General features: G+C 41.1%; 1 long non-coding RNA gene across 1 annotated transcript; it reads right to left on the bottom strand.

The window, feature by feature from the left end:
* Window positions 1-14,526: 14,526 nt before the first annotated feature.
* LOC122913754 lies at window positions 14,527-21,086 on the bottom strand. Its single transcript, XR_006385733.1, has 3 exons — window positions 21,054-21,086; window positions 19,832-19,921; window positions 14,527-15,416 (listed from the first exon to the last, which is right to left on the bottom strand). It is a non-coding gene; the product is annotated as an uncharacterized LOC122913754 (long non-coding RNA).
* Between the last annotated feature and the right edge of the window lie 180 nt (window positions 21,087-21,266).

The raw sequence follows: 21,266 nt of genomic DNA, 5'->3' as shown, positions 1-21,266 counted from the left end.
ATCACTGCCCTGTCACATTTTGATAAATTGAAGAGCAGCTAGATCTTTCTCTTGAAAAACTTTGGTCCCCTTGCTGTAAAGAGTAAGCGGTTTGTTTTCTAAACTGACAGCTGTGATTGCCACGTTTCCTCGTTCTCTGTTAGCCATTGAGAGAGTGGTCAGGTTTGGGAAATTCCTGCTGGAAGATGAAGTAACTCATAGGACGCCCACACTGAGAGGCTCTTTACATTTATATCACTATCTGTGGGAAATTTTGTTTTTCCCTTTAGAAACCTGTGTGCTTTGGCCAGCAGACCTCAACTCCTATGAGGACTAGAACCTCAACTACCTTCTGATGTCTCCTGTCCTATCACTGCAACCATTTTTATACCAATGCCCAGAAACTTCAATTAAAATGGAAGAGCTCCATGTGGGACAGAAAACCAACCAGGGAAATTCCAAAAGGGCTGATAAGGTCATGAACCAGAGTTTCCAGGGTGACAACACAGAGATTTCCTCATTCCTCCTCTAAAGCACCTTTCAAAAGTACCAAACACCCCACATGCTGATGGGAGTGGTCAAAACCACTTTCTTCCCACCTGGGTGATCAAAGCACCTCTGTTTATTCCAAGAGTCCCATGAAGAAACTTGCCATTCACACTGGTTCGTGCACAGTTCGAGGAGGATGGAGTTCTGAACGCTGTGTCCAAGGGAGACGCACGGGAATGAGCCTCGATGAGAAGAGACCAGCAGCCAGTCTGACTCCAGCTCCCTCACTGTCATTGGCCTCTCTCCCCTACGATTTCCAGGTCCCTAGCTGATTCCCTTGTCTCCTAAGCCCAATTTTTCCTTCGCTTCCTGTACTTGACCTCTTAGTAATTGAGGAGCCAGGACTTCCTAAGATTGGGAATAGAAGGATCTTGGGACTTTAATCAGGAGCCTAGTGTTTTTTCAACTGTATGGGAGCAGTTAGAAAAAGAGTCTTAAAAGACAAAAATGAAAAAAGAAAAAAAAATAAATAAAAGGCCTGAATTTGGAGGGATGAGGACTGAGTGAGTACAGGATACAGGTATGAAATTAAATGGGAACTGGAAAACCCTTAATTGATTTCTAGAAATGGAAATGGGCACTTTAAGAGGATGGGGGTAGAGGTGGGTACTCTTAATGAAAGCCAACTAAAAGGGAAATGAGGGAGAAAAGGAGGATGATTAATGAAAATTTGGGGTCATATGACTCAAGAAAATCATTCCCTGGCTTTCATTTTTATAGGATGTTCTCCTGTTTGCCCAGCACCTCCCAAGCTAGTGCCACCTAAGCCCCCTTCCCTTTTAGTCCTATTAGAAAACAAGAACATATTTGCATATCAGTCTAGAGTCTGTGAAGAAAGAAGTAGAATAAGAGGGCTCTGCAGCCAGCAGTTCCCTGGGTCCTATGCTAATCTCTCTTGCTATTGCTGCAGAATTATGGTCTGTAACCCTGGGAGACATGGATCTTTCCCTCCCTTGGCAGAATCCCACCCAGAGGCAGGGGTGTTCTTGAGAATAAAGAGACAGGGACCAGGTAACACATGGGTGGGAGAGGGAGTTAATCTTGGTGCATAGCTGGCCACCCAGACATCCTAGAGATGAATTATAAATGCGGTATCATTGAAGAGAGGCCATCATTGGGTTCATTATCAGTCCTTGCTGTAAAAAACACCACTCTCAAAGGTAGTGGCTTAAAACATCAAATATTTATTTTTTAGCTTACAGTTCCATGGGATGGCTGGAATGGCTGAACAGTTAGGGTAGCTCTGCTGGTCTGGACCAACTCAATTGATTTTTGTGGTCTGCTGGTGGCTTGGCTGGAGTTGGATGTTCTAGGGAGGGGGCATCTCACTCACGTTTCTGGCAGTTGGCCAACTGGTTGTTGGTCTAAGAAGGCCTCCTCTGGGACTTCTTGTCTACACTCCATGCGGTCTCTCATCCTCCCACAGGCTAACCCAAGCCTTACCGTAGAGCAACAATGTCCAAGAGAGTGAAAGCAGAAGCTGCAAGACCCCTTGAGGCTGAGGCTCATATCACACAATCTCAATTCCACTACTTTGGAGGACTGGGGAAATGGACTCATCCCCTTGATGGCAAGAGGTACAAGGGGGCTGTGGTTGTTTACAATCTAACACAGCTGGCAATCTCACCACTGATGTTCTAGGGTTGAATCTGCTTTGGTTGACTATGCCACGTTTGACCACTGCTTTTTCTCATTGAGCTCCATTTTTATTTCTCATCACCTGAAAAATAAGAGACATGAATTAGATCATCTCTGAGGGCCCTCCTAGCTCTAAAAATTACATGATGATAAGAATTATAGGGGCACTTCAGTGGCTCAGATGGTTAGGTGTCGGCCTTCAGCTTAGGTTATGATCTCCAGATTCTGGGATTGAGCCCCACATCAGGCTCCTGGCTGGCTCAGCAGGGAGCCTGCTTCTCCCTCTCCTTCTTCTTCTCCCCCTGCTTGTGTGCTCTCTGTCTCTCTTTCAAACGACTAAATAAAACTTAAAAAAAAAAAAAAAGAATTGTAACTTAGCAACAAATATTGGGGATAATGTAGAGAAATTGGAAAACTTGTGTATTGTTGGTGAGAAGGTAAAATGTTACAGCCCCTATGGAAGAAATTAGCAGGGTGCCTGGCTGCCTCAGTCGGTAGAGCATATAACTCTTAATCTCAGGGTTGTGAGTTTGAGTCCCACGTTGGGGATAGAGATTTCTTTAAAATAAAATCTTAAAAAGAAGAAGGAGAAGAAGAAGGAAAAGAAAACAGCTGAGGTTTCTTAAAAAAAATAAAAATGGAACTTCCATATGATCTGGGAATCCTACTTCTAGATATTTATTGAAAAGAATTGAAATCAGGATCCTGAAAATATACTAGCACTCCCATGTTCATTGCAGTACTATTCACAGTAGTCAAGATGTAGAAATAACATAAATGTCCTTTTATGGATGAATGGATAAAGAAAATGGTGTTTATACACACAATGGAACATTATTCAGTCTTAAAAAAAATCTGCAGTATGCAGCAACATGGATAAATCTGGAAGACGTGATGCTAAGTGAAATAAGCCAGTCACAGAAGGACAAATACTGCGTGACGCCACTTATATGAGGTGTCTAAAATAGTCAAACTCGTAGGAGCAGAGAATATAATGGTAGTTGCCAGGAGGACTTGCAGATCAGTGGGTGTAAAGTTTCACTCAGACAAGATGAATAAGTTCTAGAGATGCACTGTACAATATTATTACTGTAGATAACGATAAAATGTATTTATCGTATCCTTAAAATTTTGTTAAGAGAGAAGATCTCATAGTAAATGGTCTTACCATAATAAAATGAAGATAAAAACAAATTATAGCTTTTATCTGTTGACTATATCATGTGTCAGCACAGTTTTAAGTGCTTTATTGGTAATAACTCATCACGTGTCATCCTCACAGCTATTCTGGAAGTCCCAATTTACAGGATAGGTAACTGAGGCACAAATTAGTTAACTAGCTTGCCCCAGGTCACAGACCTAGAGTAGCAGAGCCAGAATATGAACACAGTTCCCCGACCCCAAAACCCAGGGTCTTCACTACTAAGCTGTGTGGCCTACCTGGAGCATCACAATTCTTACATGAAATATTGAATAACAACAGTGCATTAAAGCTTATTTGCCTTAGGACTGTCCCTTAATGTATTCCTGTGCTTTTAAAAGTTCTTTTCCTGGGCGCCTGGGTGGCTCAGCAGGTTAAGCCGCTGCCTTCAGCTCAGGTCATGATTCCAGGGTCCTGGGATCGAGTCCCCCTTTGGGCTCTCCTCTCCGCTCAGCAGGGAGCCTGCTTCCCTCTCACTCTCTCTCCCTGCCTCTTTGCCTACTTGTGATCTCTCTCCAAATAAATAAATAAAATCTTAAAAAAAAAAGTTCTTTTCCTGAAACTGAAGTGGTTGAACATAATTCTCCTCCCATCTTCCTTCTCTTATAATTTCATCCATCCATCCATCCATCCATCCATCCATTCCTTCATTCAATAGATATTTCTTAAAAATCACATAATTGTGAGAATGTGTCATGATTAACAGTCACAATATCTTGGCACTTTGTGTTTTCACTCTTGCCTCAATTTCCTTTTCTCTGGCTTTTAGGTTAATAATATTATACCCATATCACAGATGGAGAAGTTAAATCATAAAAGTATCATAAGACTGTTTATGTTTATGCTGAGATAATTATCCAATTGCAGTTGTGCTTTTAGCTAGACTATTGTCCCAGAAAACAGATTTACTCTTTTGATATTTGGGTTGGTAATCAATACTTTATATTAAAATAATACTTTATCTTTCATAGTATTTTTAAGGCTTCATATGATTCCAAATTTAATGGTTCAAGATAGTTTATAATGAAAGCCTTCTTCTCTCTGTTACTCAGATGGCCCAATTCTCCTACCCACAGTCAATATTTTTTGGTTTACGTAAGCTTTTCCAGAGCTATTTTATGCATTTATCAGCAAGCACATACACATATCCAATGTATGTGTATGTGGTTTCCCCTTTTAGTACCTAAATAGTAATATACTGGATACATAGTTCTATAAATTGATTTTTTTAACTTAACAATCTATTTTGGAAATAATTTCTCGATCTTTTATGGATGCATAGTATTCAGTTATATAGTCTTAAATAATTTATTTAACCCTCCTGATGACACTTTCGGTTGTGTTAGCCTTTTGCTCTTCTACTTAATGCAGCAATTAATTATTTTTACATAAATCTTTTAACAAAATATAGGTATATCTGTTGCAGAAGTTTCTGAAGGAGAAATCAATAGGTTAAAAGTTAGGTGCACCTGTAACAAAGAACACACCTAGCACCTGTATCTTGGCTTCTAAATACCATTCTTCCCTTGAAGGAACAAGGGCTCCTTAGAAAATGGCCAGCCCTCGTACAGGAGCTGGGTAGGCATGAGATGAATCTAGGACATCTTTTGGTGCCAGAAAGTAAGGAAGTGCTAAAGAAGAATGGCGATATAGCAAAAGGATGCCGAAGTCAGCTTGAAAGAGTGTTCACTGACCAAGCATAAAGCAATTTGGTCATGATGATAAATAAGGATAGTAACCCAATACAACCTACTAAATCTGAGTCCATCCGATATAAATAGAATATGTCTGTAGTCACAAAATATCTCCCCAAAACTAAATTATAAAGGGAAAAGCAGTAACTTGGCAGATACCACCATAACCAAGTGATCAAAATAACATTACCAGGGCGCCTGGATGGCTCAGTGGGTTAAGCCTCTGCCTTTGGCTCGGGTCATGATTTCAGGGTCCTGGGATCGAGCCCCGCATTGGGCTATCTGCTCGGCAGGGAACCTGCTTTCTCCCGACCTCTGCCTGCCTCTCTGCCTACTTGTGATCTCTCTCTGTCAAATAAATAAATAAAATCTTTTAAAAATAATAATAACATTACCATTAGTGGGGCAAACCGACATCAGGTACATACTTCAGTGATACACTGCGGACACCTTACTTCTGTTCAAAAATGCACATTTTTATCTAATTATGAGGAAACATAATGAGGAGTATTCTACAAAATAACTGATCTTCAAAAATATCCTGGAAGACAAAAAAGACTGAAGAATTTGTCCGTGTTAAATGGGACTAAAGAGACATGACAACTAAGTACAACAAATGACTTTAGATTGGATCCTGGAAGAGGAAGAAAATACTTTCTTTTACTATGAAGGACCTTTGTTGGAGAGTGGATAAACTTTGAATAAGATATAGGAGTTATATAATAGTATTGTGTTGACACTCGTTTCCTGATTTTTTACAAGTTTTCAATGGTTAAATAATGGAATGCCTTTGTAGAAAAGTTTCAGAGGAAATCATTTTGGAAATATAATATGTAAGTGTGTACATTTATAGATGCTTATAGATATACATATATACAAATGAAAGAGTAAAGAGGAGGGGAGAAAGGAGAAAGATCGAGAATCATAGTGCACATATTTTGAAACATTAACATTTTGACAGTCTGGGTCATACCAAGAATTCTTTTCACTATTTTTGTGAGTTTTCCTGTAATTCTGAGATTTTTTAAGTTAAAAGAAATTTATGTGCATTTGAAATTTTGATAGATTTTGTCAAATTGCCTGCTAGAGAAACTACAAATACTCTCTCCCACCACCAGCAATGCACAAAAGTGGCACTTGATATTTACAAAATATACTCACATACTACACCAGAAGGATTTATTACAACTCATATGAATAGGCAAAGGTATTTTCTCCATTTTACATAACTGAAGCTTCCAGCAGTGTAGACATAAGAGGAGTGGTTAAGAACACAAGGTTTTGAAATAATAATTATATGCTATTTCTCCCTAATCAGGCTGGCAAACATAAAGTTTGAAAATACTGAGCATTGGCAGGGATGTAAAGAAATGAAAACTCTTACAGTCTGTTAGAGGGAGTGTAATTTAGTGCAATCATTCTGTGGAGCGATTTGGCAATATTTAATACAGTTGAAGATGTGCACAGCCTGCAACCCAGCAATCCCATTTTGAGATATGTGTCCTGGAGAAACTCTTACACATACACAACTGCATTCCCAGCTATGCAATTTGTGATAACAATGGGAGACAAACTGAATGCCCACCGAGAGGAGAACAGTTGAACATATTGTGGCCATTTCCTACAATTCTGTAATTAAAATACAAGTATTAGAACTATAGTTTTAACATAGGAGAAAGCTCAAAAACAGAATGTTGAGTAAAGAAAGCAAATTACAGAAGCAGGTATACCCTCTCCATGCATATTTTGGAGTGCTGCATATGGTTTGTGAACATGCCTATGTGTAAAAGGTGTGTGAAATCTTTTCCAGGAAGGAACAGCTTCAGTGGAACGGTTACTTGGGGAAAGGGATTGAGAAGAACAGAGTGAAAATGTCTAAGAGGGAGATTCATCTGTATTTGCAGCACTTTATTGCCAAAACAAAAAGATAGAAATTAAGTATGATAAAAATAGTATCATTTGTTAAATTCAGAGTACTAAGTCCATAGGTGTTTTTAGATAATTCTCTGCTTTTTTTGAGTGTGTGGAATACACCGTAGCAAAAGAAAAAAAGTAGGGAACAACGAACATGAGCCGTGAGATTCAAAATCCTGGGTTCAAATCTCTAGCGCTTGCCAGTTGTATAATATTGGTTTGTTTCCTTAACATCTGTGGACTTCCATTTCTCCATGTGTAAAATGGGGAATAGCATTGCTTACGCTGAAATGCATGTTTCAAGACTGAATGGGATGTATATAGAGCTCTACCACAGTGTGCTAATAGCTGCTAAAAGCTAGCAGTTATTACTATATCCGGTAATTCTCAACCGGGGACAATTTTGCCTCCCCCACAGGGGACATTTGGCAGTGGCAATGTCTAGAGACGTGTCTGATTGCCACAACTAAGAGATACTAATGGCATCTAATAAGTAGAGGCCAGAGATGATGCTAAATATCCTATGAGACACAGGATAGATCTCCCCACAGCAAAGAATTCTTTGGCTCCAAATCTCAGTAGCATTGAGGTTGAGAAATTCTGCTATATCAGAGTGGCCCAGAATTTGAACTAGACCTCCTGATTCCCAGTTGGGTGCTCTTGCCTCTACAACACATAGTGTCACAAGACCATAGCCTTTCTGTTAAATGATTTGCATAACTAGTGATGAGGATTTACCCTCTTTCTAGCCAATCAGCTTCCCATTGCGTAAACATATACTACTGAGCAGAATAATGGCCTGGCATATAAAAGATCTTCATAAATATTTATTGAATGAATGAACCAGTCAGTGAGTGAGGGCAACCTCTTCAGTTGTGAAGGTCTAGTCACTATCCTTGGCGTAATTTCTCTGAGTCCCCATTCATCTGAAATGAGGCTGTACTCAGTTTTCACTTCCACATATAAAGAGAAGTACCAAAAGACAAGTGAGTGAGAAGTTCTCAGAGCCTGGTAGCCCATATCAGAGAGGTCTTCAAACAACTATGAACTAATCTTCCAGTGGCCCTTGTCAAGACACATCTGGAATTTGCTGAGACACAGAATCCTTCAGCTTCAATTTACCATGGCCACACAAAGTAAAGTGAAAAATTAACCTAAAGATGAAGAGCATAATTATGACACTTAAAGCTCATTTGATTCTAGCACAGCTTATGGAAAGTACTTATTATGTTAATGTAGCATCAGGAATAAATACAATTTCTTGCACCTGTTTACTCTTTGTTTTACCCCAGGCACTGATTTGGGGGAACCCAGACATTGAGGTTGTTCAGAGGACAACTAGGAGTCCCTTCTGTCATCTTCTTCACCATTGATTTTAAAGACGGTAAGTACCATTTCCTTATAAACATTTGCTTTGGCAACACTGAAGCTCTCACCAGTTCCTTCAAAGGATATAAAATTTTTATAAATAATTGAGACATACTCTAATTTCTACTTCTGTGCGTATATATCCAACTGGACCTGACAGAGAGGAGTTTCCACAAATCATACAGTATAGTAAATGCAAAAGGCACAGTAACTAGTCTTTGCTTCTAGTCCTAACTTTTTACATTTAACCAGCCGAGTGAACTTGAGAAGGTTACTTAAGCCCTCAATTTCTTCATCTGTAAAATGAGAGGTTTGGCTGGATTATTTGGAAGGTATTTCTCTCAATATCTTAATATCACACCCTCAGGAAGATTGAAAGGCAGTGATTTAAAGCAATGACTTCCAAAATATGGTAGGTGATACATCTGCTTCTATCACTGGAGTGCTTGCTTAAAATGTACACTTTTCAAGTTCTATCCCAGACCTACCAAGTCAGAATCTCTGACGCTATAGAGCAGAAATCGGCCTTTTTAAGAAACTCCTCAGGTAAACTGGCTGCACAGTAATGTTTGAGAATCACTGTTCCAAACACTGTATAACCATCATTCTGTTTACGTCGGATGTGATGAGCTAGGTCTGGGCCAGGCAGCAACTGGCTAGAATCACTTGTATTCATAAAAAAATTAACAAGGTCAGCATCTGATGGCTGTTTTACCTTTTGTTTCTTGGCTCTGTACCTTCCCCTTTGGCTCAGTCCTCCCCTCAACACTTCATTGGCCAGATTTAGGTGTCTTGCATGGGCTCCTTGGCTCTCATCCCTTTGGCTGCAACTGAATGAGAGTAAAATCCTTTTGGAAATGACCATTAAAGGATAGCATCTCCTCTAGACTCTACTCAGAATGTGATCTTGTTTGTGTGTGTCACTCCCAGAGATGTCAGAGTTATTGCCGCCTCATCTTACAGTGGCTTTGCCGTCCCTCTTTTGCTCTGGAGGGTCAGGCTTTGCTCCCAAGGATGACCGCACTCTGAAATGACCAAGGGAATGTGGATGGAGGTCAGTCATGTTTGTGGAACCAAGATGGTAGGCTTCTAGAGAGAAGGGGCTGTGCCCAGAGATCCCAAATCAGATGGCACCAGACTGTGCTCAAAGCTCTGGACTGGGAATCAGAAAAGCATTCAGCTGTGCTGTATTCTGGTTCAGTTGCCAGAAGAGCATCCATGGCATTTTAGGCTTTCTGGGTTGTATGCCTAAACCCTCAAGGAGTCACAGGCAGCCCTGAAGAGACTTATATCTTAAAGGGCAACTAAATCCTGGCTTTGAAATACAAACAGGGTCTCCCAGAACTGCCTGCAGAGACTTCCCACCCCAGTCTAATTGCTCAGTGGGGTGACAGTTGTTCTTCTCCAGAGCTTCACCAGATACTATTTTCTGGCATCAAATAAAGGGAAGTGGAGCTTTAAGAACATAGTGTTCCTGCTGTCTGCTGTGGGTCAGATATAAAACTCTCCTTCCAAATCACAGGCAAGGCATTGGCTGTGATGTGTCAGGTAAAGTACTAACAAGTGCCCCTTCATGAGAGAAACATTTGCCCATAAAGAACGTTCCAGACAACACCCACCACTGGCCAGGGATGGATGTGGGCTTTATTTGATTTGGGGTTGATTTATTTGTTTGCCTCCCTTCTAGAACAGCATAAGTTAGATTTAATGTCTCGAATACTGAATCCAGTACTTCTAGGTTCACTGACTTGTTATTATTTAGCATTTATGAAGTATATGTCAATGCACTCAGTGCTTTACAATGACTCGTAAAAAGGCATGATCCTGGCTGTTGAGCATACATTTGCTACCAGTTGAATTACTGTCTAGGTGAAAATGATCACGGACAAATCTGGATAGCCTTTGCCCTGAAAACAACTATGTATCTGGGCTTCTCGTTGTATCTTAACACGAACAGAGGTGTTCGTGTGGATGAATGGATGGATGGATGGATGGGGCGCTCTCTCCTCAGTGGACATATGTCATTTCCTATTTGTCCCTCCACCTAATGACTTTATTTTTGCATTTACAAACCTTGTGGTTATAGATCTGGTTGACTTGGAAGGGAACTGTTACTTACATGGCCTTTTGCAATGGAGATGAGATCAATATATCTATGATGTGGACAGAAACATAATGAGAAACAGATTACCCCAAATCATATGAACTTGTTAACAATATTATATCAATATCAATTTCTTGGTTTTAATTACATAAGATGTTGTCACTGGAGCAAGCAGAGTGAAGGGCACGGGAAATCTCTGTACTATTTTTCATCTTCCTGTGAGTCCGTAATTCAAAAAAGAATCCATGAGCATCATCTACACATCCTTGTAGGCATCTCATTGCCCACACCTTCCATTCACTCGGCCCTCCACTAATAATAGCATGCCCAAGTGTGTCCATTCAGGACTTCCAAAAAAGCAGAAGCTAAAATAGAATTAGACATGTAAGAGATTGGGGGAAATGCCTGGGAAACATAGAGTGAGAGGGAGTCAGGCAGGAAGAACCTTCAAACTGGCAGGCAGTTCTAACACCTGTGAAAGGAGACAGCGGGGAGGGACCGGGGAGGAAGAGCCTCAGATCACAGGGAAAGATCAGAGAAAAATTTCACCCAAGCCAACGAGGAGTCCCTGAGCAAACTTAACTGTGAGAAGAGTCCCACCTGAGGAAGCGTGGCCCGTTTTCATACCTCCACCAAGTTTAGTCCTCGCTGGAGCAGCCTGGAAGCAGCCTGGCCTGGGCCGAACATGGGGTGAATCCCGAGTTGTGGAGACTGCTGGAGGCTGTCCGTCAGCGGTGCTGCCAGAGCAGGTGATCTTAAAGGGAAAGCTGAGCCTTCAAGGCTGCCAGTCTCTCAGTCCTCTGGCCTTTCTATCCAGTCCTTAGTGACCTTGACCCCTTGTCTCTCAGTGGAGCACATGTTCTAACTCCCAAACCAGAGTGAACTCCACCGTCTGCTGCTTCTGCATATATACTCCCTGCGTCTCCAGTGCAGTTTATAAAAAGCCGTAGAGCGGAGCCAACTAATTCACCACACCTATCATCCAACATCAGGGGGCCCTCGTTCCCCCAGTACTTTCCACTGTCCTTCTCCTGTCGACTCACTGTCACGCTGCTCACAGTGTTCGTTGCAACCCTGCTGCACTTCGCTCGAGTACTTCCTTGCTGCCCACGCTCTGGCTCTTTACCGGATGGCCTTGCCCCATGAGCTCCCTAAGGACTCCCCCTCTCACCCTCTCCACATCTGTAGCTTTCTTCATCCTCTCCTCCTTTCTTTAAGTGTTGGAGGAAGAAAGGCCTTTCTCCTCCACTGCCTCGTCTTGCCTTCCGTGACCTTTCACCTTGCCCGTCACCCCCTCATTCTCCAGCCGTCCTCTTCCTTTTGCTTCCAGGCCATGCCGCTCTCAGTTCTCCTCCTGTGTGACTCAATCCTTTCTGACTTCTTATTGCCTCTAAATGTGAATGTTCCCCCAGGATTCTGTCTTCATCACTCTTGATTTGACTCTACATTCTCCCTTGACATTCTCCTCCATTTCCATGATTTTGACTCTCCATGCTCTGCAGAAGTTCTAAGTCTCCACGCGAACTTCCCTCTCAAACTCAAGTTCCTCAACAGTATCCCTATGGATCTTGCCAGAGCTTCAAATTCTGTGCCTTCGCGTCCCTCCCAGACATTCTTTCCCTCCCAGCTCTCCGCTTTCCCTGCATGAGACCCCATTCTGTCACTCACTCAGATTGGAATCTTGTCATCAACTCGACCCTCCATATCCATCCCTCTGGCCTTACTCCACAGAGCCTTTCCCAGCCTCTCCATGCCCAGGGTCACTGCCCTGGTTCCAGCCTTCACTACCTATCCTGTGAGTTCCTGTAGACATTTCCAAAGTGGCCTTTCTACCTTGAGTCTCTCCTCCTTCCAGGCCATAATAGTTACCAAAGGTAGTTTTATTTTCCTAAAAGCACAGCTTTTATTATATTCCTTTTGTGCTGAGAAACCTTTGACGGCCCTACATTGTATACTCAACTCCTTCCTGCCTAGTAGCTAAAAATAATCTTCTCCCAACTAAACTGCCACACTATTTTATTGCCAAATGCCTTTCTTTTAGCACATACTATTAACTGAACAGGCTAATTCTCCCAGCTCTGTGCCCCACCCCTCACTGAACCCCAAAGAAATAAAAGGGTGTGTGTGTGTGTGTGTGTGTGTGTGTGTGTGTGTGTTATTCTTGTTCCTAACTTATTTCTCTATGTTTTCACCTGGAGCAACCAGTCTTCTAGAAGGGACACAAGAGTAAAGCATTCTGTTGGGTTCTACTCTTAAAGAGTGTGGTGACTAAGAACAAGGCTCTAGGATCAATTTGCTTGGGTTCAAATCCTAAACCTTTGCACATACAATTTATTTCTCCGAGTCTTAGTTTCTTCATCGATAAAATAGGCTAATAATTGTATATGTGCCATAGGATTATTATGATTACTAGTAATCAAATAATGCATGTAACAGCCTTAGAAGCATGCTTGGCACCAAACAACGCTCAGTGTTAGCTATTGTTATTACCATCATCATTATTGTTTTATCATGCTTGCAGGATGACATTATCCACAGCTTAATTAGTCACTGTTTGGCACAAGAGACTAACTTGGGAATTATACACAACTGGTGAATTAATATCCTGAGTACTTCCACTAAGACATCAGGCTAATAATTTTTGGTACTTCAGATAACCCGTGATGGGTCCCAGAGGATCCTGAAACCAAGAGTCTACATTTTTCCTAGTAAGAATGGATTTTTTTTTAAACTTTTAGCTCTCCATAGTTTAATGTAGCAGCTTCCAGTTCTGGACAATGGTAAGCTGAGCTGAAGAAGGAAAGAAAGTCCTGTGGACAAGAAATCTAGTCCCTCACACATGAGATGACACACATGATTGGGCTGTAATTGAGACCAAGGACCTGGCAAAGATGGCAAAAGATAAAATGTAGGAAGAGGGAGGGGCTGTATTAGAGGAAGTTTTGAAAAATTGATTTGAAATATCAAAGTCAATTCTAACAAGGACATTAAAATGAGAGTTAAAACTGGGCAGCTAGATGGTTGTACAACATAAATATAATTAATGCCATTGAATTGTACACTAAAAGTGGCAAATTTTATGTTTTATATGTGTGTGTGTATATATATATTTATATGTATATATATAGTCACAAAATTAAAAAGTAAATACACATACCACAAAAATGAGACAGCTAAAATGTATAGCAATTTATAATAATAGTTTTATTTTAGATATGTTTTATATATGACAGATCTGCGTGTGCCAGTTTATTGTCCACTCAGCCTCTGCTGTGTACAAGCACTGTGCTTGGTATGTTGTATTATGATATATAGCTATATTTTTTTAAGTGTTAGTACTCACATGATCATTACTGTTGATGAAAGAATGATATTATCCATGGAAGGGTAAATGGCTATCAATGCAATCTTCATAGACCTGGGGGCAAAGTACACCTGTCTTAATTGAAGTACAACAAAAATAAGGACCTGACTTCAAAATTATTTGAAAAGAAGGTTCTGCTTTAAACTTAGACAACTCAAGTATGAGCCAACCAGTGTCTATATTACTCTTATACTTAAAAGATCCAATATGTTATTTCTTCCCATCTAACTGTGCGTGAATTAAGTCTAGCAACAATCACTACAGAAGGTTGCAAATAAACAGCAAAGTCACAATAGAACCTTGTGTCGTGTGGCTGATATTACCCTCACTTACTGAGAAGACTGGTTGCTCTTAGACGCCTCACATATTTAGGGAGAGGAAGGGATAATCACTTAGGCTGATGTAAATTGTTGTCTTAGAGTCTGTCCCCAATTCTCTTCCCTAGCTGGAAGAGGGGAAAAAAAAAAAAAAAGGAGAGAGAACAGGAGTAGTGATGTTGTGGAAGACAGTCTTATAATGGGAAGGAGAATCAAGCAGACTTACAAAGTTAGGCAGGTTATAATCTGGTTAAATTTGATTTTGGTTACAACAATGAAAGCTGTGGTAGATACAAAAGTTTATTTTTACTATAAAATGTAATATATATTTGGAAGAGCAAATATATACAATTTATAGTATAATCATAAAGCAAATGAGTATATAACCACCTCCCAGGTCAAAGAATGGGACATTTACCAGCCCTTCAGAAACTCCAATCCAAATTCCTTCTTGATCAGAGATCCTTCTCCAATATTGATCACCATTTTCCTATATTTTACGGTTATCACTTCCTTGCTTTCTTTCAGGGCTTTTTTTTTTTTCTCTTCATTTGTGTCTTGCTTCTTTTCTTCAACATGATGACTATAATCTTTATCCATGGAATGCATTCGTTTTCTTTATAGTCCAATATTCCATTACATAAATAGAACACAAAATATTCCTGCTGATGAATCCGTGGTTACTGCTATGAACATTTTTGTCATGTGTCCTGTGCCCAGGCTCACAGATTTCTCTCAGGCAGTACTTCTTCTACTTGAGAGAGCTCATCACCATCCCCAGGAGGTTCACAGATGACGAGGCTCTACCCTCAGAGTGTCTGATTCAGAGGGACATGCGTAGCTTTTGAGAGTTTACATTTCTAAGAAATTCCCCGGTGATGCTGAAGCTACTAGCCAGGAATAGGGACCGCACTTTGAGAGCCACTGCTTTAAGTTGTTGGCAGGGGTTTTGGGGGGATCAAGGAGCATGCATCTATTCAGCTTTACTAATTAATGCAAAACTACTTTCCAAAGTAGTATCTTTACATTTCCACCAGCAGTGTATGAGTGTCCCATTGTTCTGTGGCACCCGTACCAGCACTTGTTATTGCCAGACTTCAGTTTTTGCCAAGTCAGGAGGTGTACAAGTGGTCTCTCATTGCAACTTATTTTGCAGTTCCTTAATTCCAATGAATTTAAGCACTGATTGGCCATTTGGATTTATTTTTTGTGTGTGAAGTCTCTATTCCAGTCATCTGCCTCCTTTTTGGTGAGTTACCTGTCTTTTTCTTACTGGTAGGTCAGTTACCTTTATTGAAAAGACCACAGTAAAGTTTTCATTAATTAATGCTTAAACTTTTAACAAATCTCTACATAATTAATAGGATGAAATCTCCTTTAGTAAGTGCAAGAATGCAATATGAAATAGAAGTCTCTAGATAGCCTCTCTTTTGCAAATGGCTTCATGGAAAATAAGTTAAGGGTGTTTTCTCCAAACAAGTTACCAACTGGAGAGGCCAAACACATATAGGAAATCAGCATTCTTGATACGTTCACGGAGACTGCGTCTGTAAGCACAAGGCCATCTTTAAATGATAATAATGCAACTGAAACAGATCATTCAAGAAAAGGAGAACTATTATTGAGGCCAACATGACCATCGACACTTGTTAGCTTGTCTCTGAAGAACAAAATTCTGAGCAGCAAAAGCTTAAAGTAAATGAAATAGTATCCAATTCTCAATCTAATGAAAATGCTTTGGGCTCTGGGCCAGAGAATAGATTCGAACCATGGATGGGAATTTTTTTCAGGGCCTTAAATTTAAATGACTGAAATTATTTCTGAAGTATCATTCTACTCAATCTTTTGAAATAAAAACAGAGTTTTCAGTTTTTTAAAAAACTGCGTTTCAGTGTAAGGATGAAATACAAGATCTTTGTCCTTTGGTGATCCAGAAAACAGACTGTTCATTCTAGAGCATACTCCACGTGGAGTAGATGCCTATTATAGCCACACATGCATGCACACACTCATATACTCTCCGCATATGAATATACACACAAGCACCATATATATAGTATACACACCTATGTGTATGCACACACATACAACACACATGCACATATATACACAGACTATTAAATACATATATGTACCTGCACACAGACACTCAGACCTTGTGAATGGAAAACCTGAAGCAAATGTGCATATATGTCAATTTAGCATAAAGGGATATTTCTACTCTGAACACACTATTATATCATGAAAATGTCTCTAACCCTTTCCTTGACCAGTCAAAAACAAAGGAACAATTTTAGAATTACTACTTTGTGTAAAACTTAATTATCTAGGAACTCAAGGCAGTTGAAAGTTCTAAGAGTTGAAAACTGCACCTCAAATTATTGCTTATTTTAAAAGTGTCATGTCTAAGGAGTATATAGACTTGTTTTAAAATACAAGCATTTGGAGCTGCCTGTCTGGCTCCATCGGAAGAGCATGTGACTCTTGATCTGGGGTCATGAGTTTAAGTCCCACAATGGGTATAGAGATTACTTAAAAAATTACTTTGGTAGATAAAGTTTAAAAAAATGCAAACATTTAAAAGGAAAACGTGTTGCCATGGCTCTCTCTCACTCTCTGGCTCTCATTCTCTTAAATAAATAAGGTAGAATTAACAGTAAATATAGATTAATCAGGAGATTGAGATCCCTATAGCTAGGAAACACCTCCCCCCCACCATCATAAGAAGCATAATCAAGGTGCTTCCTAAAGCCTTCCCCTACCCACAGCATCTCAGGACTCAATGAGTGGCAGTGACCCAGCTGGCTACTTAAGGAGTCAATCAGCCTAGATTCTGTATTCCCAATGCATTTGCCTCCAGACTCCTGAGCCCTGTGCTCGTAACTCCAGACCTAGGTGCGGAAATCCTGCTTGGAAATACAGACTCATAAATCTGTGACTTAGGAGTCCTTCATTGGTTAAGTCCCTTTCCTCCAAGCCTCTGGGCATGAGGAGGAAGCCAGGGCTCAGTGTTCACCGTCAGGCCCTAGTATTCAGGATACTGTGGATCAGCTCCCTCTAGAATGTCACAGCTCTGGGGCTTGGAATCCAAAGACTATTAGCCACCTTTCAACCACTGAAGGGCACCTCCCCTAGATGCCCCCCTTACCAGAACCATCACCACAGAACCTTGGCTGAGCAGCCTGGGACTGCTTACAGGGGAGCAGATCTTCTCGCTACATTTTCAGAGAAGGAGACAGGGAGTGGTCTTGTGCTGTGACAGTGTCTCTGCCATCCACAGCTACCTGAGGTCTGTATCCCACTAGAGTATATGCAATCATGGTCCAAGGACAAGGATCAAACTGTCTTGAAGTCCATGGATCTAAAGGCAGCACAAATGCATCTGCCATTCCTTCTCACCTTATAGGGCTCTTCCTCTTCTTACTCTTTAACTCGTCAATTACTAACACCCTTACTCTTTAACTCGTCAGGACTAACACCCTCTCTGATCATTGCAGAGTTGTGGTGACTTGTTCTGGAATAGTTAAGTCACCATTAGGGACTATAGTCTAACAAGGTTCTAGGAGATTCTGAAAGAGCCCATATCAGAGCCAGCTTTGGAGTGTACGTATTCCCCCCAACTCCCTTCAGCCCTTGTAGGGCTCTAAATAGGGTCTTCTACTTCTTTTCATGGGATACAATCCTCATTTATTTACATAACCTTATCTCAGATGGCCATCTCATTTGGGACATCTCTTGATTTATTCATGTATTTATTCATCCAACAAACATTGATTCAGTGTCTCCTATTTGCCTGACAACGTGTTGAGTAGTAGGAATCTACAGATGAATAAAATATAGTCCCTTTCCTCAATGAGCTTACAGCTCACAAAAGGAGACACACAAGTGAATTAAAAGTCAAAAAACAATATAGTAACTGCTGTTAGCTCTGGGGAAAAAAGAGACAGAAGCTTCTAAATCAGTTATTATGTCCAAGAGAATGGAGTTGGACTACTTCTGGCACCCATCCTTTCTTCACAGGGTTTCCAGGCATTGGCTGGTGAGATAACCAATTTCAGGCCATGCCCTTGTAAAGCTCAGGCCATGCTGATGTTCGTGGCTTTGACATCCACCTGCAATGGTAGAACCTCCATTCTTGCTCCAAATCTCCCTCACGTACTCTAGGAAGTAACCCAGTGCAGGGTTACTTGTGTGTTGTCATGTGTGTTTGCGTAAGTCCTCTCCATCCCTGACCTCTAAGTCCTCTGCCGCAAAACAATCTCTGTGAGTATGTCTCATCCTGCCACTGTCCCAGCTGCTCTGAGGGTACGTGGCTGCTCTCCTTCCATTCCCAAAGCTGATGGCATTGCTGTCTGCCAGCTTCTCCCTGCTGCCAGAGCTGGGGAGGCCCCATATCACAATGCCAGTCACTAAGGGGAATCTGTTGAAGCTGAGACTGATACGGCCTGAGCACCCATGTCTGCTTCAGACTGAAATTTCTCGCTTTTTTTCTGCACTCCACTGCCGTGGTCCCTAAGTGCTCCTGGGTCCCCTGTCTCTCCTCCTGTCCCACCACTCGAAAAGACTCTATCTGAACTATCTCCTGAGCTTTTTACTTGTCACCAAGACTCAGACCTGTGCCCTGGGCTTTGGCCTGGAGGAAGGAGGAATGAAGGATGGTCTTCACAGTGGAAGATATCCTTTATCCCAAATCTGCACGCTATTTATTACCCTGTCATTCTTCTTAAGTCAAGTTTATATGCCTGACCTTCTCCTCGGGACAGACACTTTCCTAGAAGATTTCTTCATCTGCCACTCAGGTATGCTGCCAGCAGATCTTTCCATAGCTCTCCAGCCACACCAGGGGTGTGGAATTCCCTGTGGATGCCACTATTAAATTTCAGAGCTCTTTTGGTGTGACAGGCAATGTTTTCTGTTAATTATGAAAAATAGGCAAGTGAAGGCTCTGTCCTCCACTTATCAATTGAGATATTCTTGGGTAACCTCTAAAGAAGTGGCAGCTGAATTAAGGAGATGTCCTAGGCACCAGGAAGAATTTCAGATCTAGAAGCACCAAATCTTATTAGACCAGCGGTGCCATTTCCCATTCCTTGCAGGGACCAACATACCCAAGATAGCCTTCATGAGTATCTCATGCTAAAAAAGATCTAAGAGGCCATATCCTGCTTGCACAACTTTTCCTTTCAAAGGAAGGCACCCTTGCATGATGCCATTACCTCCAAGGGTTCCTGCCTATCAGTGAACCATTCAAACCTGGTACTGGGACAGGGCCTCACATCCAACTGAGAGTCTGACATTCCTGAACTTCCATGCATGTCACTTCAGCAACAACTTTTCTGTCTTTTATAGGGCCTTTATTCTCAATTAAATCCAGATAAGTAAGATAGCCGCTGAACTGTTGGATTCAGGGTAAGTGAGATGCTGCATAAATCCAAAAATTAAGCCATTGAAGAGACTATACCATAAGAAGCAATGTGTTGGATGTTTATGTGTATTCATTGTGATCTTTTTCTATGCCTGTAGAATGATGGAATTACTGAAGCAAAACCCGATGAAAGCGTTTCACAGTTTAGCATTCACCATCATATGGAAATGTCAGTTTCATCTAACAAAGAAAATATTGGAGGCATGTTCAATATAAAATGCAAATAGAATAGCTTAGTGGGCTAGATAAGTCAGCTGAGTTTCACTTAAACCTATTACCTTGTCAGATTAAATGTGGTTCCAGATCTTTTGCAAGAAGGATATTCTGATGAAGTTACATCTTAAACCAGCTTTTGTGGCTTCAGTAGCCTATGAGTAGAAAGAGGACAAAAATGGTTGAGGAGTCAGAGTGAGTGGGACACAGCTATAGAGAAATAGGAGGATCTGCCCCCACAGACTTTCCAATACCCACTAAGAAATACTGTTATTTGCTCAAGGTTAGTTATGAATAATTTGTAGCAAAGATTAATCTCTCATATGATAAAATAGGTGAGGGTGCACCAATATTACCAGGCCTGCCTAACCACTTCCAAATTCTGATACCTGCTTGTGTAACCCAGTTCAGCTGAGCAGAGGTAGGCCCAGCCTGGCCTGTGATGCTAGCTCTACCTTGGTGCTTCTGCAGTCCTGTGGGGTACCCAGCTCCCTTAGCTAAAACCCCACAACAGTAGACTCCTCTCTTGTGTGACCATCACACACTCCAGACTCTGACCTCATCTTCACCTCCAGGACTCATATGCACACCATGCCCTGTTTTAGAATTACTGTGCCTACTTAAATGCCACATAATCCATCACTCTATGGCTCTGCACAGTTCCTGCCAGAGGATTACCTTGTCTCATCTCCCACCCTACACCTTCACACCAATGGAAAGGTTGCTGTTTCCTGAAACAGCCCACTTTATGCTTCCACTGAGTAAGACAGGCTTGGTGGAAATTAACCAGCCCCATCCAGTTTGTCCAGCGCAGATCTCTCGTCCCATTGCTGCATGATCACTTATAAGCTTTGGGGTTTGCATGTCAGGTGGCATTTCCCTGTGAGCTTTTCCAAAGGAGCATCTTGCAAATTACTGCAGACAACTACAAAATAACTGATCCCTTTTTAAAAAGAGTATTCCTTTCTGTAGCCTCTGTGATCCTTTTTGCTTTTTATTACATTAATATATAGTAAGTATGATCTGTTCATAGCTATAGATAGGTAGATAGATAGATATTTATATTTATATATAAAGTCAAAAAATATGAATAAATCATACTTGGTGATTCCTGCTCTAAAATACTCCACTTGGCTGTTGCTACTAGCACCAAGTCTTTCTGCCAAAGAAAATAACAGCCTACAGGCAATAGTTACCAGGCTATTGGGTAAGGAAGAAGGGGTGGGAGACAGATGAGAGTTGTAGAAAGAGATTCTAGAAGGGAAATGTTGGCACAAAGGACTTTACCAAGTAGTTGTGAACTGGACTTCAGAGAGCTGCATTCCTCTTTTGAGTCTTCCCTTACTAGTGGTGGAATGCTGATTAATTCCACTGATTAATCCTGTTTGGCCAATATTCTCTTCTTCACAATGCGGAGGTTGCCCGAGAGCAGGTCTTTCAACTCCAATCTTCTGTGTTTCTACGAATATGTATTACCCAGATGTCAGGGCAGATGGCTAG

Source organism: Neovison vison, chromosome 7 (genome assembly GCF_020171115.1).
Source record: "Neovison vison isolate M4711 chromosome 7, ASM_NN_V1, whole genome shotgun sequence".
Taxonomy (NCBI): domain Eukaryota; kingdom Metazoa; phylum Chordata; class Mammalia; order Carnivora; family Mustelidae; genus Neogale; species Neogale vison.
Note: the sequence above shows the minus strand (reverse complement) of the source record. Positions and strands in the feature narration are given on the sequence as shown.